We start from the raw sequence: 25,334 nt of genomic DNA on the forward strand, positions 1-25,334 counted from the left end.
CTTTCTGCTCTGCTATCCTTATAATTTGGCTTTACTTCCATCATTATCTCATTATTGCTTCAAGTCCAAAAGCATTTTGTCTTCTTCAGCCTCACATTCAAAAATCAGGCAGGACAAAGAAAGGAAGTACCAAAGAGAAAAGTAGCCGTGCCCTATATTAGGAAAGCAATATGTATCCAGCATATATATATATGTATGTATCCAGCATATGTATTATCCAGCACACTGCTGCTCTCAATGAACTCATATTTTGCTAGTAAGGAAGAGGAGAATAAATATTGAGAAGGTCACTGCCATAGCATTATTACAAATTATGTTTTCTAATGTTAACTCCACAAGTAATCCTACTATTTTATCTAGCTATATACCTCTTTGTATTAGTCTTCTGGGGCTGTGGTGATAAAATACCAGACTGGTGGCTTAAACAACTGGGGAGGTGGTGATAAAATACCAGACTGGGTGGCTTAAACAACAGAAATTTGTTTTCTCACAATCTGAAGGCTGATTTGTTTTCTTCTGAGGCCTCTCTCCTTGGCTTGCTGAGGGCCACTTTCTCATGGGGTCCTTATATGCCCTTTTCCCTATGCACACATGTCCCTGGTGTTTCTCCCTCTTCTTTTAAGGACACTAGTCCTATTGATTAGGGCCCCACCCATATGACCTCATTTATTTTCATTTACCTCTCAAGGGCCCCATCTCCAAATACAGTCACACTGGAGGTTAGGGCTTCAATGTATGAATTTTAGGATCTCCTTACATGTAATATAGCCATAATACTCTTCTATTACCTACAAAAGATATGGTCAGAACTTCATCTCTCTTCAGCAATCAATACACGCCATTTCTTCCATCACTCTAAAAAATATACCTTGCCTTCTCTGTAACTCACAGAGAAACTAGGGACTATGAGATAAGAACCTCTTTATCTTTCTCCTTTTCCTCCTCACCTGAATTATCCTCAGCTTTACACACATGTTGTTTCCTCCAATTAAAGTTGGGTAAGTAACAATAGTAGCAGCTGATATTTCAGAATTAAAACATATGTAGAATGAACAGCATCTTCTCAAGTAGCAAAACTAGAATGATGTCAAATAACCACTATTGTTTCTCCAAGGTTTGGAGAATCCTTCTCAGCAGATAGTAGGACCTTTAGCCTTTCCCTGATGAAGGTAGTATTTTATCATTATTTCCAAGATAATGACAACATTTCATATGTTTTCTCCTTCAGAAAAAAAAAAATGTATGAAACTTTCTTTTTAACTTTATCAGATATATGTTGTCCATCAATATTTGAGTGACATCATAATGACATCTAGTGGCTGTAGAATTTCTTTAATCTCTGAGTACATCTTTAAGTATAGGAAGATCTTTCTAAGCTGGAAATAAAGGAAAATGAGTCATTATAATATAATCATTATCTTTCCAATCTGTTTTGTTTTTGAAAATGACCTTTTTCCCACCTCTTCTACATTTATTTCCATTCTATACAGAAACGGAAAGGATATGGGAAAATTTGATACCTGATCAAAAGTGCCATATTAATGTCCAGTGTGACCCTTCGTGGAATCCTTCTGGAGTGTGCAGGAATGAGCAGCTTGATACAAATGTGTTAATAAATATCCTATAGAAAGACTCTCAGGTAAGAGCCTAAGATCCACAGACAAATGTTCTAGATAATTTTTTTAAACGTTTATTTATTTTTGAGACAGAGAGAGACAGAGCATGAACGGGGGAGGGTCAGAGAGAAAGGAAGACACAGAATCCGAAGCAGGCTCCAGGCTCTGAGCTGTCAGCACAGAGCCCGACGCGGGGCTCGAACTCACAGACTGCGAGATCATGACCTGAGGCGAAGTCGGAGCTAACTGACTGAGCCACCAAGGCGCCCCTGTTCTAGATAATTTTTAATTGAAGAACCATATCAAGTCATCTTTTATTTACATAAATCTGTGCTTTACATAAAAATTAACAATAGGAAATGTCTGCAATGGTAAAGGATGGGGTTGGGTGGTGGGTGGTGTGATGTGGAACATGAAATACTATCTGTTAGGAATGTAGCATTTTCCAAGTAAGGAAACATGGTAGATATTGATAAACATTGCTATGAGTAAAAGGCAAGTGTATTTTTTATAACCTTGAAGAAGTATGTATTTTAAGTTGTTAATCTTAAATGATAAAATTAGGTTCTATAAAATATATTACATTAAAGTTTTTGCCTAACTTTTGGAAGAAATTGTATTGTAAGAAAATTCCTTTGGATTCTTTGTGTTTTTTTTTCAAACTTTTTACAGTATGGTGAATAATATATAGAACCTACGTTCTTAGCCTACAACATCTGTTCAGTCTCAAAAACTTTCACCAAAAGGCTATGAAAAATATTCTCCAAATTTTGATACCCTTTCAAAATAAATACGCTGTTTTGTGAAATTGATGCTGATGACCCCACAGAAAATAAACTGAGTTTCATTTAATTAATAATTTTAGAAGGGGAAGGGGACTGAGTCAATCATGATATATTTGAATATGTGGCTGTAAAAGTCTGTGTGATATTTGGGACCAGTTAGACTTTTTATTCAGGTAGTAGAATATACTAGATTACTTCTCATTTTTTCCCCCACTTGACCTAGGCATTCAGAGCTTCATAGAACAAGTATGGGATCCTTTCCTACAATTCTCAAACATGTTTGAAGGATTGACTAGGACACGTGAGTTATGTACCTATGAGAACATAAAATAATTTGTGGGAAGGGAACTAAGACCACACAGGTAGGCTCAATTCTTAGTTCCTCACTTTGTGGTAATTCTTCAGCTTGAGCTGGAAGATAGACCACTGCCATCTGGAGACATGACTGATCCAAATTTAGAATACTGTTTGAGGCGTTGGTTTATGTATTGAATTTTCAGGGGAGTTATTTTCTTATTCTTTTGTTGGGTGATCATTTATTGGATCATTTGACTAGATGGTGGCTGTACAACAATATTTATGACTCTAAAGTTTATTTGAGGTCTGTAAAAAGAGCAAATACTTAAAGAAAGATCATGATCAAGTGGTAACCTGTTCTAAGCCTGGACCCTAGAACCCTAATTACATCAAGAGAGTAGATCTCATTCTAATTCCTAGTGCCAGCAACACCTGATATAAAGAATGGCCCAAATTACTTAATTTCATAAATTTCTTGTTTACTTCCTGGGTCTGCTTAGTAATATTAAAGATTTGCAGAGAGACTTTTGGGATATGACAATAGATGTCCACCTTGAGTGGTCAGTATTATAACTAAATAGCTGTATTTTGAACTACTGCTTGTTCAACTTCATGAACATCTTGGGCCAAAAACGTTTTTATGACTTATAAACATTGTATAGTTCTTCTGCAGTTCTTGTAGCATGTAGAATTCTCCTCGCTCTGGAGTTTTCCACACAGAATGAAATAAGAGATTTGGGATGGAAGAGAGCAGTCCTAACATTTTGGATTCCAATTGAGGCACACCTTTTCCAACCATAGTTACATTTTTTAATGTTCTCTCTCTCCCTTCTCTTTTTTCCCCTTTTACTCTCTCTTGAGAAGACCCAAGAGCCAAACTGAGCTTTATCCTGAAGTCAAGCATCAGTTTACTGATACAACAAATCCTTACCTGATTTAAGAGCAGTAGCCAATAGGCTTTTGGCTGGATATTTTTTATCATTAGTCATTAAGGGCCATGATCTCCTTTTAGCCAAAATACCTTTGTGAAATTTTCAGAATATTGTAATGTTTTATTACCATATAATAACAGTAGTACTGCACCAGAACATCCCTTTTTCATTAGTGAGATTATCAAGTAGATGTAAAGCAAAAGAGCTTGATGTTGAGTCTAAATAATGGCCTTATTTGTAAAGTCTGTAAAAGTGAGATAGCCACCACATATGTACCCAATCTTCCTTAGTTATTTCCCAGTCTTGTTTCTGTGAGTGTTTGGTTACCAAAGCAGTTCTCAAAAAAATTATCAAATTTTGTTGGTGACAAAGCCCCCCTATATAAAGGTCTAATATGAAAGAAGGCTTTAGATTTATATTTTTTCTTTCTTCTTTCCCTTCTCCTACCCCTACTCCTTCCCCTTCTCCTCCTCATTATTATTTTAATAATTATTTTTAATATTTATTATTATTATTATTTACTGATGTGGTTTTTTTTTTTCTCTACAGTGTAACTTAGTACAAATTCCCAAGAAATTATCTCATGTATTACAAGGAATTGGTAATAAAGGAGTGCCATCCAGCTTCAATATCAGTTTATTATAATACATTAATAAATTTGTATCCTTAATCACTCCTTAGTATAAGTTCATAACCTGTCTACAATTTGCTATTGATATGGGTAAAACATAATGAAACCAAGGAGTGGCTAAGGATGCAAAATCAACATTAAAGATAGGGACTTCATAAATATCATAGTTACATGTTAATCTATTACAGATATCATGATTAGATGTTAGTTCTGTTAACATTTCAGAACTTTAAACTGGCAAAAAGGGAAGAATAAACAACAGACAAGAAAAATGGTGGTGGGAAAAAACAAGCAAATTAAAATATGATGATCTGTGGTTGTGATCACTTGAATCTTAATTGGTGGTTCTTGGACGGAAGCTGTTCTTTCCTGCAGTTGTCTACTTGGTCCTAGGCCTTTGGTGGGTACTACACCCTCCTGAAAGTTATTTGTTTTTGTAAGATTCCTAAAAATTCTCAGTTTTAAATCTCACAATGGGAGAGTACATCATATAATTCTGTATGTTGTCTTTTTTTAGCAGGCAGACATGAATCAAAAACCTATACACCAGATTTGCATGAGGTAAAAAATATCTGACAAGGCCCTTTCAAATATAATTTTAAAGCATTTTTCTTTTCCAAAAAAATGAAGTCTCCAGTTTGGGGTCACTTAGAAATTTCTTGGGAGAATGTCAAAGAAAGACAGCTTAAACCTGTTGGAAGTAAGACTGAGTATATTTATGAGTTCTTTGTAGTGCTTTGACATGTTGAACTGAAGTGAGATAGTGTCTAAAATTAGGGGAGAAACATTCATAAGGTGAGCTGTAATAACTTTATATGAACATAATCCATACTTTTTGCCTTTTTGGCAACACTGGAGACTGTGAACATAGGATCATGAGAATCAGAGCTTGACTCATTGGCCAAAGAGTTCCAAGAATATCAGTTAGTTTGGCTATAGTTTGATATTTTTAAAAATCAACTTTAATGAAGTAAATGTACTTGCAATTAACAGCATACATTTTAATTGTATAGTTTGATGAGTTTTTTTAAAAGATACAATCAAATATTTAGAACATTTCCATTAACCAAAAAAAGTTCTCCTTTGCCCCTTTCAGCTCATATTCATCTTCTCCCCAAGCCCTAGGTAGGCACTGATCTAGTTTATCTCTATAGAGGAGATTGTGTTCCTAGAATTTCATATAAGTGAACTAATATAGAACAAAATATCGTGTCTGATTCCTTTCACTCAGAATCATGCTTCTGGGATTTGTCTGTGCTGTTCCAGATATCATTTTCCATTCCTTTTAATTGCTGAGTGGTCTTCCATTGTTTGGATAAACCATAATTTGTCTATCTACTCACCTATTGATGGATGTTTGGATTGTTTCCGTGTTTGATTATTGTGGATAAAGCTTCTTTGAGCATTCATATACAAGTCACATAATTTGCAACCAGATTTATTTCAATATATCTTTTTCTGATGATAAAGCCATTCATCAGCATTCTGTACTATCTATCGTCTGTGCACATTTCCAATGGTTTGGTCTGTTGGGATTTCATAGGAGAGGAAGATTTTAGTAAGGGCTTCTGTCTGATGTAATCATCAACTGGGGCATTATGCCCACCTCCCAAGTGTTTATGCCTCATTGATCAGACTGTCTTCTTGCTTGTATGTAATTAATAAGAACTGTGACACATGGCCACCTATAGCTTCAATTGCATTTTAATTTTTTTACCCTCTATAATATAGTTAAGCAAAAATAGGAGGTTGGAATTACATGGTAGTTTAATCAACCTAGTATCTGTCACACAATCTTATTAACCATAAACAAATGTTTTGAGAGTGTGAATTTATTGTAAAATGATTGATGTATTAGGGGACAATTTGAACATAATGTAAATTTAACATTGGCTAATGCACAATTTTGTCTACAAAAAACGCTATTTGAATGCAGAAAATTGCACGGTACCAAATAAAACTACATAGGAATACACAAAATGTACATGTGTGGATATTTCAAACATCTACCAACTACCTCAGTTTACTGTGTGTTATAAGCCACATTCATCCACATCTATTTTTATAATTTTAAGTCCAATTCAGGATAATTTTAATACCATTCCCCCACAGTAACTCACAAGGTGCAATCTTTCATATGTCCACATCCACAAGAAATCTTCAGTTTTTTTCAAAGTAAAGTTCCATATTAATTGTATTATTGTGTATTTTTAACCATTTAACAAGTGCTATTATTTTTATTAAGTTTCTATTTTTTTAATTACTTCATTTTTAAGAATAATTTTATTTACAATAAAATTGAAAGGACAGTACAAAGATTTTCTATGAGAAAGAGAAAGAGCACAAGTGAGTGAGAGGTAGACAGAGAGGGAGAGAGAATAGAGAGCCTGGAGCTGGGCTCGAGCTCACCAGAGCAGGGCTCAAGCTCATGGGAAACAAGTCTCAAATTCACAAACCATGAGATCATGACCTGAGCTAAAGTTGGGTGCTTAACTGTCTGAGCCACCCAGGTGCCCCCAAAATGGTACATTTTTTGACCAAGCATGCACCTATGTTGACACATTACAATCACCAAAAGTCTGTAGCTTACCTAAAGGTTTGCTGTTAGTGTTGCACATTCAATGGGTTTGGACAAATGTATAATGACATATATCCATCATTATAATATTTTACTATTTTTACTGCCTTAAAAATCCTCTGTACTTTTCCTATTCATCTTTCCCTCCTCTCTCTCCAACAAAACTGATCTTTTTATTGTATCCATAGTTTTGTCTTTTCCAGAATGCGATATAGTTGGAATCATACAGTATTTATCCTTCCCAGATTGGGCTCTTTCAATTTGTATTATGCAACTTCCTCCATGCCTTTTCATGGCTTGATAGCTTATTTCTTTTCAGAGCTAGATAATTATTCCATTGTCTGGGTGTACAAGACAAAATTTATGTATGTATGTATGTATGTATGTATGTATGTATGTATATATGTATTTATCTATCCTCTCACCTCCTGAAAGATATCTTGGTTGTTTCCATGTTTTGGCAATATGAATAAAGCTCCTCTAAACATCTGTGTGCAGGTTTTTGTGTGGGCACAAGTTTTCTACTCCTTTGGGTAGACACCAAGGAGTGTGATTGCTGGATCATATGATAAATGTATTTAATTTTGCAAGAAACCAAAACTCTTTAGTCTTCTAAAGTGACTGTACCATTTTGTGTTCCCACTAGCAATGAATGAGAGTTCCTGCTGTTGCACATCCTCGATGGCATTTGGTATTGCCAGTGTCCCGGATTCGGGCCATTTTAATAGATTTATAATGGTATCTCATTGCTGTTTTAATTTTCATTTCCCTGTGAAATACCATGTGGGAGCATCTTTTTAAATCCTTATTTGTTATCTATATATCGTCTTTGGAGAGGTGACTGTTAAAATTTTGGCCCATTTTTAAATCCAGTTGTTTGTTTTCTTATTGCTGAATTTAAAAAATTCTTTTTATATTTTGGCTAAGTCCTTTATCAGATGTGTCTTTTGCAAATATTTTCTCCTAGTCTGTGGCTTATCTTCTAATTCTCTCGATACTATCTTTCACAGAACAGAGGTTTTTAATTTTAATGAGGCCCAGTTTGTCAACTATTTCTTTTATGTATTGTGTTTTTGATTTTGTATCTAAATCTAAAAGGCATCAATAAACCCAAGGTCATCTAGATTTTCTTAGATGTTATCCTCTAGAAATTTTATAGTTTTGTATTTTATATTTAGGCCTATGATCCATTTTGGGCTAATTTTTGTGAAGGGTCTAAACTCTGTGTCTAGATTCATTTTTTGCATGTGGTTGCCCAGTGGTAACGATATCATTTGTTGAAGAGGCTATTTTTGCTCCATTTTGTTGCCTTTATTTATTATTATTATTATTATTATTATTTATTTTTTTAATCAATTGACTCTATATATGGAGGTTTGTTTCTGGTTTGCCTTTTCTGTCCCATTGATCTGTCTATTCTTTCACCAACACCACAGTCTTGGTTACTGTAGCTTTATAATAAATTTGGAAATTGGGTAGTATCCATCCTCCAATTTTGTTCTTCTCCCTTTTGATATTGTGTTGGCTCTACTGAGACTTTTGTTTCTCCATGTAAACTTTAGAATCTGTTTGTAGATATCCACAAAAATCTTGCTGGGATTTTGCTTGTCATTGTCATAGAATCTATATAAGTGTCTTCCAACTTTTTTAAAGTATGTAACTAACAAAGTTTTCAGTAATGTGCCACTAATGTGCCCATTTTCCCCATAAACCCGGTGTTCTTGTTCAACAATTTTGCATAGTGAGGATGTTTGGGAATATGTATGTGTTACAGTAGAACTAACTGTACATATGATAGATGGATTTTTTTTAATCTATAAGCTCATTTTCCATGAAACTATCTTTATATTTTCACTGTTGAAAGTCAAAAAGAAAACTGTTTTTTTTTATTGTATTCCCTATCATGTTAAGGAAAGGAAGGGCATAGAAATTTTTAAATAACCATATGAGCAATATCTCACCTTTGTCCTAACAAACTTACCAAATGCTTTGAACTAGCAAAATGAATGTCTTACCTCAAAAGAAAAGCTTATCTTTTGTCAACCTCAGATTCTTCAGGAAAATCAAGTTTTACCAAAACTATAAAACCAGGCATAATTTCTATAATAATATAATCAAGGCCACAAGACCTTGATTATCAGAGTTAAACTTGCTTTCTCACGTACCTACATAATGACACATACATGTCATGACATTTATTTCCTAATTAAGTGCTAAACCCACTGGAAGAGACCACACCTCCTGTGTAATCAGTAAACTACAAGGCTTGTTAAATGCTGGGAAAAATGCAAAGAGTTTGAATCTATTTTATAAATAATGTCATAGAACTGAGTATTTTTTCCTAATTTGGTTACACATAATTCTGTATTTTTTCATGGTATTAAGTATACACATCTAGCAACTTTAAGGAGTTAATATGTTTCCTTATATCCCTAACAGAATGGTCTAGTTGAAGGCAATACTGGAAAGGAGTTCTCCTTTGTTGTCTATTCAATTCTGAGGGAGGACCAAGGGCAGATTCTGTATGTTATGTATGGCTGAGCGGAGCAATTAGGAACATGAGGGAGGGAAATAACTTCACACTATAAGAAATGATTATTATTCATGAAAATAGAGTCTAAAACCCTCTTCTTCCAATGTTTCATTTCAGTGGCAGAAGGAAAATTATGCTCACTACCATAAGGTAATTTGCTCTTTCTCCATTCAGAGAGCCAACAACTATGCTTCTGTTTTTTTGTAAAGTTGGGTAAATAATTTTTCTTTATATTAAATCATTGCATATTAATCTTAGAAATTTTTGAAAATGCAGATGGACAGAAAAAGAAAACAAAAACCATTATTATATCTTCTACCACTGATATAGCATGGCACTATTTTTGTATGCATTCTCGTAGATTTCTGTCTCTATATGCATAGACATAATTTTTTTCAGTTAACATAAAGCATGCAAGTAAATCCTTCTCGTTAACTATTCTTCAATAAATTTAATGACTACGCAATATTTTATTTTTTGTGTCCTAATTTATTTAACCTGTTTCTCATTATTGGACATTTAATTTTTCCCTAAACTTTTCTCTACTACTAAATAATATCCTGATGATTCTCTTTGTTAATATAATTTCTTGCAGGTTAATGATGATTTCCTTAGCATATATCTCAAGAAATATATAAAAATGTCCTTTCTGCACATCCTTGTCAAATCAAAGTGTTATTATTATTTTTTTAAGTTTATTTATTTTGAGAGAGAGAGAGAGAGAGAGAGAGCAAGCATGAGCTTGCCCTGCTGCTGGGCTTGATTCCACAAACTGTGAGTGAGATCATGACCTGAGCTGAAGCCAAGAGTCAGACGTTCAACTGACTGACCCATTCAGGTGCCCCCAAATTAGAGTATTATTATTATTTATTTTTTTAATTTGGTAAGTGAAAAATAAATATTTTGTGTTTCTTTATCATCCAATTAAGTTGAATTTAAAATATATTTAGTCATCATTTATATTTCTTCTTTTGTGGGTTTATTGCATGTCAGACAATTTCTATAAGGACCTAAGAATCCCCAAGAGTACATGGAGAACAAATAATCCTGAAAATGCCACTCTACTGATTCCCCCAGCTTGTCCTGCGAAGGAAAACCAGAAGCATTTTAATTTCGATACGTTTTCTTCACACCTGCATTACTTTGTCTATGCCTACCCTTCTGCCTACGATATCTTTCCTTCCATGAGAGAAACTTATTCTTGCACTCTAAGATCAGCTCAATTGTCTGTTCTCTCACCATATGCTGTGGCTTCTGTTGTCATGGAATGCCTGGTTTTAGGGTTAGTGATCTTCTGTCTGTATCTGGAATAGATTGTGAGCTGTTTCATGCAGAAGCCACATCTTATTCCTCTCTGTGCCCCTCCCATCGTTGATTTATTAGCCCAATATCTTGAACATATCGAGTGTGCAGTGCATATCAAATTTATATTTACAGGGGCACCTGGGTGGCTCAGCCAGTAGAACATGCGACTCTTGATCTTGGGCTTGTGAGTTCAAGCCCCATGTCGAGTGTAGAGATTATTTTAAAAAAATCTTTAAAAAGTTGTATTTATAATAAATGATGGAGGGAGATATAAATAAAACTTAATTTGGCATTTTATAACTCTCTTAAGTGAGAAGAGCCTGTGCTCAATATAGAAAAGGATGATTTGTCTAGAATAAATTTCAACTTTTAATTTAGGACAATACTACTTAAAAAATGACCCAGTCAAAAAAAAAATGACCCAGTCAAATAAAATATAAAAGACATATGTCAGTGTAATTTACACATTTACACTGTTTATTGCAAGTATCTTTACTAGACAATACATGGAGTAGGCAGAAGGTTGTTTTGCACACTGGTCTATGATTCCTTTACTGTAGGTCCTGGTGAAGCAGTGATACTTACTGCTTTAGGAAGGGTTTGAACTATCTTCAGAACAGTGAGTACTGAGAGAGGCCAGGTACTGCGTTCTGTGTAGTTGATGTTTTCCATTCATCTAGTGAATGTTTTACAAAACAAGAAAGGCCATCACTTTATCTCCCTTACCACTATCCGACTACACACATGCACACAGACATAGTCAAGCCAGCTGAAATCATTGCCTCAGGGACAGGAGAGTTTTTCTGCTATTTTATCCTAAGAACCCTTAGTATAGCCAAGGAGGTTGTTAAATAGTATAATATTTGGATTTTATGAGACAAACACCTGTTAACTTAAAAGTACGTAATCTTCTAACCCATCAGATGATTAGAAGGAGGACCTTCCTCTGAGGCCTGGGTTTGGCATATTGAACACTAACTTTCTCTTTTATTTCCCACATATTCTGACCCCAGTGTTTTGTTTTGTTTTTTCATGAATCTGCTAATGTTGGATCACATTTTTAAAAGATGTGCAATTGAAGCAGTGAAATAAAACAGAGAAATGGCTGAGATTCCCTCATCCTTCAAGGATTTTTCCTGGCTAAACAAAATGTATGAGATTTGGGGATCGTTTCTCCAAACACACCCTGGGCTGGATGATATTGGTGAAAAGACTACAAATGCTTGTCCTGGGTTAAGATTGTTAACACTTTCAAGTAAAGTGTCTTCTGAGTAGCCCAGTTATCTGAATGGTATTGTAGATGCTATGCTATAAACATACTTTTTTTCCCCCTACATAAACTTTCTTTTGCTTTTACTTCTACTCACCAGATCTCCGATTTTCACCTTTTCTCTGAGATTTGAAAACTTTTGGTGATTTGTTTCTTAACTGTGTCAACTATGTAAGAAAATTGCCATCATACAAGTTGTAAGTGAAACTGCTTGGGGTGAGATCTTCCAGCGAAAATGTATAGAGAAAGATCTGAGAATAAAAGATGAAGCTTTGGAGCACATGGACACTTAAGAGGTGAACAGAAACAGGAAAAGTTGAAAAACGTGGGTGGCTGGAGACTTAGGACTAACATCAGGTTTATAGAAATAAGGGAAGAATTTTATTTTATTTTATTTTATTTTATTTTATTTATTTTTTAACGTTTATTTATTTTTGAGACAGAGAGAGACAGAGCATGAACGGGCGAGGGGCAGAGAGAGAGGGAGACACAGAATCAGAAGCAGGCTCCAGGCTCTGAGCCATCAGCCCAGAGCCTGACGCGGGGCTCGAACTCACGGACCACGAGATTGTGACCTGAGCTGAAGTCGGACGCTTAACTGACTGAGCCATCCAGGCGCCCCTGGGAAGAATTTTAATAAGAAGAAAGTAGTGATTACTGCTAATAGCATTTTAGTCGATTTTCTGATTTATCCCTTGCTTCAAAATGAAGCTAGTGAGTTTATCAACGTATCTTTATGAGTCTAAGCAAACTGTTTGCTCTGCTTGGAAATGCCAAAGAATCAGATTTTTCCTGAGTTCTTGTAATCTGAACTTTTTCTAATCCTAATTGACATATATGATAAATACATAACCCATGTTGTCCCAAGGCAACTTGGAGGAGGGTGTATGGAGATAGATTATTAGAAAGAAGCAATATTTCCTTGGCTTTCACTTTCATCTGGTATTTTGAGACCTGACTCTACTAAACGTCTTTCTTACTTAGAAAGCTAGGAATTATGCTAGGTAATATATGTGTGTTCTTTAACACATTCTCAACCTACACACAGGTAGCCGTGGCCTCTAGCCCCTGCATCCCCAGTACCATTGTTCTTGGAGTATGCTGCCACTGCGGGCACTGTTAGCTATGCAATGTATCCCATTTCCCACACAGCTGGGGGACAGCTGATATCCTGTACCCCACAGTGCTACCAGGTCACTGGGGAGTATGCCTTTCTGTTGTCTTAGTATTTTGTTTCCAATGAGTATGTCTTGAAGGATTGGCTTGAACCTCAACATTTTATGAAGTGTTTTCTTTTTTTTTTAAGAAACAGCTTTTTTAGTTTTGTTTTCTTTTCTAGTTTATAGTCTCGTAGTCTCTAGTTCCCTAAAACTCATACGTCAGATAAATTTGACTAGTAGTTAACTCCTTATTGTATTCACTATCACACTTAACTACCAACCTCACCGATTAACTCAGTTGTTTTAATTGGGCCATGTCTGTGAAATTGGCTCTTACCCATTAGGATGGACTCTGTTCAAGGAGGTCCTTTACCTCTCAAATAAACATCTTGCCTGATGTCTTCCATATCTAGACACAGGGCTGTCTGAATTTGAGCTGTGCACACCGCATAGCCTCTACCTGGGACAGGTTCTTTCTCCATTACACAGCCATAAACATGGTTCAAACCTCCTATCAAAAGAACAGTTTTCCCTACAACTTCAGACCAGGAGGCATTTTATCAGATGGTCACCCTGTGAGTAAAACACTTTAAACAAAAGAAAACAAAACAAAACTTTGAGATTAGGAGTGGTGAGAGAAAACGGTGACTTTGTGCCCACTGACCTGGATTAGTGTAAATGTGGTTAGCTTGCTCAGAAGAGGCCTATCAGTTCTGAATTTTGCTTTGAAACTCATCCCTATCAATACCAACCCTATATACTAGTCTATTGTCTTTAAAAATTCATTTATATTTTTTAGATTATGTATGAAAATTTCCATTTAGGAAAATATGTGATCCTACTTTTAATATGTTATATTCTGGGAAAAGGTAGTATTTCTACTAAATTAAGTAGTTCCTCAGATTTCAGAGAAGGTATTTCCATATTTAACTCCCCTTTGTCTTCTGTTCTTCCTACTATATGTGCTAGAACCAATTTGTTATAATTTAAAAGCCCAGGATTACCTGAGGGGCTGAGTAAATCCAGATTAGAAAACTCTCTGCACCCATCAGAAACACAGTGGTTAATTATGGAGAACAGACTAAGCATTTCACAAGTTAGTCTTTCTCAGACTATTGGTATGACACATCCAAAAGAAGCTGAATTTTTCCCTCAACTTTATCATTTCTTTTTAAGTACCTGAAATCTGAAGAGTGTAGAACCTGTTCAGATGGGGAACAAGAGAATTGCTTTGGAAATAAGGGGTAGAAGTTGGTGGAAAATGAATAAGTAAAAATAATGTTTAAGACATATGGAAAACAATGTTTTAACCAGTTAGTTTAAGAAAATGCAATGTAAAACAGCCTTTACCAAAACCTCTTATTGAGCAAAAGCACAAAACAGAAAATTTGGGTGTTAAGACTCAACTTTGTCCTGATTATGAAAGACAAAAAGGCTGAACTAAAAAAAATTTTCATAGAAGATAATGATGATGATTGTAATCCTATCAATTCCACTCTAATCTTTTGCTATTTGGGGAGTACGCTCTCATATATACAGAATAATCATAGTGTATTCATCCAGCCTCAAACGGAATTTAGGATATAAAACTTTGATGCTGACTAGCGAAGTGGCCATTTTAGTTTCAATATTTTCTCTCTGAACCCATTGAAAAAGATTTTAATAGATTCTCTTCCAAGATAGGCAAGCACTTGTAGAGGCAAAGCGAAGTGCTGGAATGCAGTTTCAGAAATCTGTTGACTGCGTGTTCCCATATGTGTTCCAGGAAATTCACATTTGGATTTCAGTACAACTGGAGTTATGGTAGTGCTATCCAACGCTTTTTTGGAAAGGAGTTTGCTTGATACCAACACAAGGCTTGCCAGAACTCAGCAGGCCAAATTCTAGTTCTGGAATATGTGGGAACCAAGAGATCAGCAGTTAAATGATGAGGGCTGTATCCCTTTCAGTGCTCCAAGGAAACAAATTTACCTAATGGTCTAGAAGGTCATTTTAAATATAACCAATAATCTTTCAAAAATGAAATGTCTCTTTTGTGGCATTTTATAGGGCATGTAACATTTAATAATGAAATATACTATTACATTTTTTCTTCTGAATACTGGCTAAAATGTTTCAGCTTTTCAGACTTAATTATATCTGGCCAGACATTTGCAAGTATGCTTACCTTTAGAAATGAAAACCCACTAGTATTCATTGTGTATATTAAACTAACTTAGAAATTCAGTCATTTTATAGCTAATCTGTATCAAAACGGCCCTGGCTAAAGTGAGTAGATTGCCATTAAACTCATTATTGAGTACAGAATTCTCATCTTCCTCTAAAATATTGCCATTAAGTTGGCAAAATGTGATATGTTAAAATTAAGAAATCATAAATCACAGTCAATCTAAGAGTGTCCTTTTCTTTTCCTGAGAACAAACTATAAAATACAAGGGCTGGGAGTGATCTCAAAGGTCATTTGTCAAGTACTTAGACTTTAAGCAAGGTGAGGCCAGCCATTCAGAGTGAATTATCTTTTCCATTATTAAAGATCTTTATTGCATGCCCTCTCTTCTCAGTCTGTTTCAGTGCCTGCCCACATAATAAAACATTCTCAATAATCCCAATTGTGGCCTATCCTGCTAAGTTTTACAAGTATTTCTGCTAATGTTTTAAAATTCTTTCATCTTGTCATGGTGTAGAATGACTGGTTAACATCTTCTTCATAATGTCCTTTCATTTTTGTCTTAAGCCATCCTAACTTCTTTACTTCTGTGTAGTAAGAATCAGTTTCTCTCCTTTGAATGGTTTTCATTTGACCTCAGGAAATGTTATTTTTAATACCTCTTTCAGAAGAGGGAAAAATTTGATAAAACTTTTTAATGAAAGTGTAAAAGGTGACAAGTATGTTATTTTTCTTACCTTCTTAATGTAAATCTATATATTTCCATATTAAGCTAACATTTTTTACTAATAGAATGTTTAACCTCTCAGCCATTGTGATTTTTATACCTTTTGTTTTCCTGCCTTCTGGTGCTCTATTAGGGTTCATCCATCTTTTATCTGTTTATTTGGAGAGAAAAATTCTAGATGCATTAGTAGGACTTTGTGAGTTCTCAGTATACCATATCTGTTGTTGAAATTGGATAGTTAATTTAAGGCCCATGTTTTGCTATTAAATATAAAGGTGGATTTGACATTTTTATGAATCCTGCAATCCATATTACTTATGTAATTAATTTTCTCAGATGAACATTATTATTCCAAGTTTACTGTTTAAAAATAGTAAGCAAGAGGCCAAGTCACTTGCCTAAAGTGTTGTGGCTCATTAGTCAGAGTCATCTGGAAACCTTTGGACCAGTGCTCTTCCTACAAGGCCACATTGCTCATATTTCACTTTGTGTAGATAAATCTTTATACTATAAGTGCTTCATTTTCTGTTCTTGAAAAAGTGTACTAACAAATATACTAGAAAATTTGGGGAAATAAATACTACATTTTTTTTTCTGCCATAAAAATAATGTTTCAGTGTTATTGTGCTGTCATTAAAAGCTTGGTCTGTAATTGACTGTATACCAAATGATTCATCTTAGAACCAATCTTATTGTCCAAAATTTAGTGCTCTGGGGTTAGTATGGGTAAGGAGGCCTATAATGTTATATACAAAGTATTTCCCCACAATAAAATCTTTGGAACTAGAAATGATCATAACTGATGTGATGTATTTTATGTATTTTTCCCCCCTACCAGCTACATTTACTAGGTAATCTAGGTATAATCCTGCCTGGAATCAGGTAAGTGTACTAATCACTTTTAAAAGACTTTTTAGTCTATGGTTCTGTGAAACTGAGTAATCAGGGAAATGGTAATTTTACTAAGATTTGTTTCAGTCCATCAAAGTTAATTTGTTTCCAGATTGTTAGTGCTAGAAAAAATAACAAATGATTATGATTCTGTTAACTGAAACATAATTGAAATCTATATTATAGTGTCTTTTAGAGGTCCATCTTCAGTGAGGACTGTGAACACAGCTTTACTTACTAGCATCTCCCAGATATGCTGCTTCCCCCTAAATTTAGACATTGTTTGGCATTGTAAGGAAATCGAATGTTTCAAATACTTCCATAACATTGGGATGCAAATTGGTACTTGAGCTCCTGATACACGAAGCACAGAACCAAAGATGACAACTTTGGAAAATATTTCAAAAGATCTATGACCTCATAAAAATTCACTTTCCTTTAAAATGTTTAAAACCTCGTCATGGTTAGTAAAATCTTATCATAACTTCTCTTTTCTCCATATGCCTTTAGGCTAAATGAAAAAAAAAGCCATCTTAGATATGTGCTGCCATTGATTTTTCTTGCCATTAAACATACCAGTTTATTAATAGGAAAAAAAGAGAAATAGAACTTGTAGATGTATCATCCGGTTTCTTTTAGGCACATGGCCTGCTTTCTTTCCAGTCCCAGGTTAATGGATTAATTCATATAATTGTTATTCATTAAGATGTATGAAATGACAGTTTATAATTGGAGATTTAGTGTGTTCTAATGTTACATGATGTAAAAGTCTATAATGGATATTGAACTTTTTTTGCTCATAGTGTTTGGCTTGTTAATTAGTAAACTACATTCAGTTAACCTGTATATGAGTTATTGAAAGGTTTTAATTTGTTAGGGACACCATAGATAAGCCTGTAGATAGTGACTTTTTTCTTTAATGTCCAAAGTTTTCTCTGGGTCACTGAATGGATCATTTCCTTTAATCAAAGTTTCATGTACAAATATGTTGAAAATTGCCTGGCATGGAAAAATCAAGAGAAGTTGTTAAAGAATTAAATAATGTAAAGCTAGTTTAAATTTAAATATCTCTCAAAATAAATCTTACCATACCATTAAGTCTTACACAAAACAGATGTATCAGTATCACGCTCAAACTTTGAGTATGACCCAGTTGAAATTGGTTTCCCACCAACTCTGCTGAAGGCCAATGCCATGGCTCCCATCCCTTGAGCCAAATCAGACAATGAGCAGCCTCTTTGGCTCCTTAGTTGGTGAGAAGACTTTGTAATATTATAACCTCAGTTTGAGCAAACATACGGTTTGAAATTACAGTATCTCTTGGATTTTTTCACCCAGTTTTGTCTACAAAAGAACTATGTATTTACTGAGTAACTGAAATATACTTTAATAAAGTGTTTTCAGTGTTTTCAAAAATCAAAAAAGGAATTGTATAGTGGTTACAATAACGGTTTTAAGCTTATTGACTTTTAAAAATTGTCAATTTTGGTTTTGTTGTAATCTCATTTTATTCCTATATGAGAGTTACAGACTGAAATGCAATTTTTCTAGTTCTGAGTGTTGAGTTTGTAATGTTAATATTTCTAGAGGATTCAGAACCATGTGAAGTTACTTTACCATAAAAAGTTAGTGTTAGAAAACATTGTGGTAATTTTATCTACCTAGGCAGCTATCTTGCTCTGAAGTACAGACTCAGTAAATAAATTTCAATTAAAATATGCAAATTTTTAAATATAATGAATATATATTGATCCATCATGAGAGATTGACTGTTTTTTTTTTTTCCTTCTTCCAACCCAGAGAAACTTTCAAAATGCCCAAAATTAACTTAGGGTTTTATATCGTTCTTCTATTATTAATAACCATTTCTCTGGAAGAAAACATGTGATGTTAGCATCTAGCAAAATATAGTCTTTATTTTTTTTTCTTTACAGACATTTTCTTTGTGCTTAGCTTCAACAATATATTTTATAAACTGAAAATAAAATGTCTTTCTTAAGAGGTTTCCTCTTATGGCAATCTAAGTCAGATTGTGCTATTTTAACAAAATAAGAAATGTAAATGGAGTTAATTCATTTGGATATAAAATTCACATAAGAGTGTAGGTAAATGATATGTAACTGATTGAAGACTAAATAAAGTAAGGGCTCCAAATGAATAAGGTAAAGTGTAGGAAGAGTCTTATCTGATCTCAACATGACTAAAAAGAAATGTATTTACTGATAGAAAAAAATGATCACAGATTAACATCTGGACGTCATGTGGATATTTGCTCAATAATTAGCAGCAGCCCCTGTTCAGTTACATTCCTACATCTGGGAACAAAACATCACAGGGACTAAATATAAAGACAAGGAGAAAAGTAAAAAATTGCCTGCTGTAAAATAGCATGGTTGCTCTACAATGTAAATTAAAGGGATCTTGTCACCCTCTTTGGATGCCAAAACACACTTTCTCCAATAGATATACCCAGATACTACCTAGATATACGTTATAAACTGATGTTTTATTATATTCAGAAGAAAAGATTACAATTTTAAATCATGCTTAAGTGATTTAGGATTTAAAGAATGATTGAAATATTTTTAAAGGATTTTCATGCTGATATACTTTCAAATAAACAGAATGTATCAATATAAACTGATAGAATCATTATCTCATATGTTTCTTTAGGCATAATAGACAAAAAGTAGTTAAAGTGCATTGCATGCTATTGAGAATATGGCTTATACACTATGTATAAAATAGTGTGCATCGTTTAGTATATTATGGCTAACAAAAGAATATGTTTTTGCTAGTCTTTTTTTTTTTAATGTTTATTTATTTTTGAGAGAGACAGAGACAGAATGCGAGTGGGTTAGGGGCAGAGAGAGAGGGAGACACAGAAGCAGAAGCAGGCTCTAGGCTCTGAGCTGTCAGCACAGAGCCCGACGCGGGGCTCGAACTCACGAGCCGTGACCTGAGCCGAAGTCAGATGTTCAACCGACTGAGCCACCCAGGCTCCCCTTTGCTAGTCTTAAAAGGACAAAAATTGCAGAATTCCAACTGTAGTGGATGGTCTGCAATTTTTCTCCTGTTAATAATGGCAAAATAAATATATCTATTTGTGCTTAAAGACAATCTGATACAAGCAAGTTTTGTGTGACTCTAAGGCACATTTTAATTCTCTGTTAAGTTGTAGATTCTATGGAAGATACATCATATAGTTTCTCTAAAGTATTGTGGAATATATACCATATGTTTTCTGAGACTGCTTATCTTTTAATTGACTTAAGAATAAACCCATATGGTAAACACAAGCAGGGCCTGCAGTTCATTGTAAGGATGGAAATAGTCTCCAGAGATTTGAACTTTGTTTGCCAGATCCCTCTGGGCCAACTTGAAAGAGATTGGTCATTATCTCTGACATTGGTCCAATAATCTTGAGCAAGAAGGAAGCGTGAAAACTGCCAATCTCTCTCTGCTCTATCAAACTTGGTTATCATCTGTTAGGTGGCTCTGCGAGGTCTTAGGAGCAAAGACTACCTTCATAGTTTTGTAGTTTTCTTCTCTCCCTTGGTTTAAATTTTTTTTTAACATTTATTTTATTTTTGAGAGACAGAGACAGCACAAGCAAGGAAGGAGCAGAGAGAGAGGGAGACACAGAATCTGAAGCAGGCTCCAGGCTCTGAGCTGTCAGCACAGAGCCCAACGTGGGGCTTGTACCCATGAATGGGTGAGATCATGACCTGAGCTGACATCAGAAACTTAACCGACTGAGCCACCCAGGCACCCCCTCTCCCTTGGTTTTAATTATTGTTTCTTTATTATGTTAGTTAAAAAAATTTCAGCCCATCAACCAATTACTATTTTTGTAACATCTGACCTCTAAGATCTGTGCATGAATATTTGTACTAGATTGATTGGTTATTTTAGCTATTTGAAGATAGCCTATAGTTTATCAAAAACAAGGAATTTGAAATATACCCATTTTAGGTCAATGAACCAAAGATTTCTAACCATTCTGTTTCTTCCCTCTTATTCAACAGCCAAGATCATGGTGGTCCTCTGGCTTCATTAAACCATTTGCTCTTTATTACCTTCTGAATCATATTCTAATGATTCATCTTTGCCTTCAAGTAATTCCTTTACCCCTACCTTCATCTCTCCACACTTCTCTATTCAATTCACAGGCCTCAACAAATTATATTTGCCCATTTGTTTCCTTTTCCATTTTGATTGCAAACAGAATTATGAAATATTTAAGTCAAGTCACATCTGGTAGGCAAGCTTAGATGAGCTGATGCACTTTTAACCCACTTCCCCTAGAAGACAAAAGTCCTTCACCCTTCATTGAGTTTACTTATATTTAAATGATTTCATGTGTATGTATGGCTATTGGAAAAAAGGAAAAAGGTCTTCAGTAAAGGGATGCTATCTAGAGGTGAGAACATGAATAAATATAGTTTGTTATAAATCATTAAGTTCCAGAAGTAGCCATAAACAATGAACGCTGTGTTGAGAAGAGAAGAAATGGTGACCTTTCCATTTTAAAGACTATGAATTTTGGAACTTGGCCTGTTTTGTAGCAAAAGTGTCATTTGGGGGTTATTACTATTATTTTTTTAATGTTTGTTTGTTTTGAGAGAGAGTGGAAGAGGGGCAGAGAGAGGGAGACCGAGAATCTTAGACAGAAGCAGTCTCTTCACTGTCAGAGCAAAGCCCAATGCAGAGCTTGAACTCATGAACCGTGAGATTGTGACCTGAGCTGAAATCAAGAGTCAGATGCTTAACCCACTGAGCCATGCAGGCACCCCTGAGGATTATTATTACCAAACATGATTTGGTAATATATATGCTATTTTACGCTTTTTAAAAGTAGCTTCTAACATATGCTAAATACTTTTCAAAAGATAATTATCTTTCTTTTAAAAAAAATTTTTTTTAAACGTTTATTTATTTTTGAGACAGAGAGAAACAGAGAATGAACGGGGGAGGGTCAGAGAGAGGGAGACACAGAATCTGAAACAGGTTCCAGGCTCTGAGCTGTCAGCACAGAGCCCGACGTGGGGCTCAAACTCACGGACCTCAAGATCATGACCTGAGCCGAAGTCGGCCGCTTAACCAACTGAGCCACCCAGGCGCCCTGATAATTATCTTTCTTAATGAGCTTAAAAGATTATAATCTAAAACCAAATGAATTAAATAAATACATACTTATATTTATATAATATGCTATAGATGGCTACACAAAAAATAGATCAAATCAAACAATTCAAACATGTATCTGCAAAATCAATTTATTTTCATAAAGGTAGCAGATGTATGCCTTTTTAAAAAGTCATCCTTCTGCTCTACTTGACATTAACTATACATAGTAGAAAAGGGCAAGCTTAATAACATTTTAAGAGAGGATTTGGAAATACTGGAGAAGCCCAGGAAAGATAAAGATATTCAGAAAAAAAAAAATGTCCCTTTGAGGAGTCAGCAGGACTTTTATTAAAGAGGGAAAACATAGATTGAATTTAAGTATTTTAGAACGTGATGGAAGACACTTATTTTGGTTCACCTAGTCAGCATAACTCCCATCTAGCATAACTTTTGTGCGGTAGAGTCTAGGCTAAAGCTAAGTATTTCTCAGATCCCTTTGCAGCAAGCGTTCTTGTGACCTAGGTTCCACCAAGCAAATACAGCCATTGAAAACTGGAGGCAGAAGTGAGTGGTGGTGGTTATGCTGAAGAGATTAGATCAGTTGGCAATCCGGATAGTGGAGGCACTTGATTCATTTTAGGCAAACTGGAATCCAAGTTTCTGGAGTTTCTGGCAACTTGTCCCCATGTCTTAGTTGTTATATAGCAAGATGAAATTTGGTCTCCAGTCATGAGTACACAAGGATAGAGTTTTGAGCATTTCTCTTTGATGCTCTGTAGTATTTAAACTCAATTTTTGTTCTTTCAGAAGTTCTATAAACTACCTCTTTTATTATTTTCAATAATACCCTTCTTCTAAAGCTAGCTATAGTGGATTACTTTTCATATGAGTAAGGGTCCTGCATGATACAGCAATCAGTGAAAATTCTTATGTGAAAATAATAACTAGTGCATACTTTTCACTTGCCAGCATTTTAAATACTATCTCATTTAATCTTTATATCTGTTCCCTGAAGCTATTTCTCAAAACCACCAGGTGGTCAATGATAAAAAAGAGCAAGTCTGTCTTGAAATGGCCATTTCTAAGAAGGCCAAATAAAGGAAATGGGTTCAAATGTAAGCTAAAGAGAGCTTACTTTAAACATAAAAATAGTTTAATAGAAGATTAGTTATGTTTATGGAATAGATTAATTAGTGAACTCAAAGTTTCATGACTGAACATTCCCAAAATGACAGGTTTTGGGCCAAACAATCATTTATTAGACTAGAACTCATTTGATACACTTTCTAGCATTTCAATTGTTTATTTTCATCCATAGAGCTTCTAAATTTCTTTTTGATAAATGTAATATAATGTTACCATTATTCTATACTATAATTTCATGCTACCATATTCATAAGTTAAATAATGTGACTACATAGTACTAAAGATTAGATATTTTTTAAAGTTTATTTATTTTGAGAGAGAGACAGACAGAGAAAGGAGTGGAGAGAGAGGGAGAGAAAGAGAGGCTCTGTGCTGTCAGCCTGGAGCCCAATGTGGGGCTCAAACCTACAAACTCTGAGATCCTGACCTGAGCCAAAACCAAGAGTTGGATGCTCAACTGACTGAGCCACCTAGGTGCCTAAAAGATAAAATTTTTTTAATGTAAGATTTGTATAGTCAGCTTATTCTTCTAAGAAACGGAATTAGTGTCTACTTAAAACCCCCGATTATTTCCTTAATATCATCATATATCCAAAAAAGTATTCAAATTTCCCCAATTGCTTTATAATTATTTTTTTAAATTGTTCTAATCAGGATTAAAATAATGTTTATACATTGCAATTGTGTGACATGTATCTTACGTCTATTTTGACTTATTAGCCCACTTCACTCCTTTATCCCTGCAATTAGTTTGTAGAAAAGACTATACTTAGTCCAGGAAAATTTCCCACAGTCTGGGATGTATACCTGTGGGCTTATTTAACATGTTCTTCTTTCCCCTGTGTTTTCTGTGAGTTACTGGTATTTAGAGACTTTCAAACTCAGGTTTGATTTTTTTTTTTTTAATAACAAAATTACTTCATAGATGGTGATGTGTACTTTTATCAGGATGCACATGTTGTCTGGCTGTTTTTTGGGTTTTTTTTTTACATTTTTCTAAGTTTATTTATTTATTTTGAGAGAGAGAGTGCGCATGGGAGGAGGAGAGAGAAAGAATCCCAAGCAGGCTCTGCACTATTAGTGCAGAACCCAATGGAGGACTTGAACTCATGAACCATCAGATCATGACCTGAGCTGAAATCAAGAGTCCAATGTTTAACCCACTGAGCCACCCAGGCGTCCTTGATTGTTGTTGTTGTTGTTGCTGCTGTTATTGTTTTTATGGTATTAACTACCATTAAAAATTGTGTAGGTGTGTTATTTAATTAAGGGTTAATGATATTCTAACTTTACGATACCTTCATTTATTATCTAGGAACATCTTTAAGGTAATTAGCAGGTTTATTATATTTTCTATATTCTCTCTTCCTTCTTCCTGCACTCAGTAATTGTGCTGTCTGTGTCTATGTCATCAGAATATATAGCATAGCCATTGTGTATTATGTTTTCTTTGTATCCATTATTTAATCTTAGTTCTACAAATAAATATGTATTAAATTTGAACCCCCGGCCCATGTGTCATTGACTCTAATCATTTTGGTTGTCCAAAGTCTGTTCTCTAGGAGATTACCCAAGAATGACTCCATGGGGCAATATTACCTGAATTCTTTTATGTTCATAAAAAGTTCAACATTTTTACTTGAAGGTCACTTTGCATATAAAAGCCTTGGCTTATGCTTTATTTCCTTGAGTATCTCAACTAAGTTAAGATATTTCAATCTTCTGTCATAAAGTGTTCCTGTTAAGAAGCATGATGAAAATCAGGTTTCCTTTCCTTACAAGTCATTTTGCCTTTTGACTAGATACTCTAGAAAGTCAAAGGACTTTTTTCCCCCCTTAAAAGTTAGTTTTACTATAACAATATGTGTTCTCTTTTGGTTAAAAAATTTTAGGTCTATGGTTTGCTCTTTCAATATGTATACAGTTTAACGTTTTTATTTATTTCAGGAAAATTTTCCTGGATTACACATTTTGTATTGAGTCTATTCTATTACTTTACGTATCTTTTATGGAGACTTCCATGGCATAGGTGGTGGATTTTATTTGCCTTTTCTCACTTTCTTTTAAATTGTTTCATTTCTTTTTTTAAACTTTCATATATATTTTTAAATTTCTTCTTTGCCATATTCTGTTTTCTGTAAGGCATTATTTGTGTATCCAAAGGCA

This window comes from Lynx canadensis, chromosome B2 (genome assembly GCF_007474595.2).
Source record: "Lynx canadensis isolate LIC74 chromosome B2, mLynCan4.pri.v2, whole genome shotgun sequence".
In the NCBI taxonomy this organism is placed as follows: Eukaryota; Metazoa; Chordata; class Mammalia; order Carnivora; family Felidae; genus Lynx; species Lynx canadensis.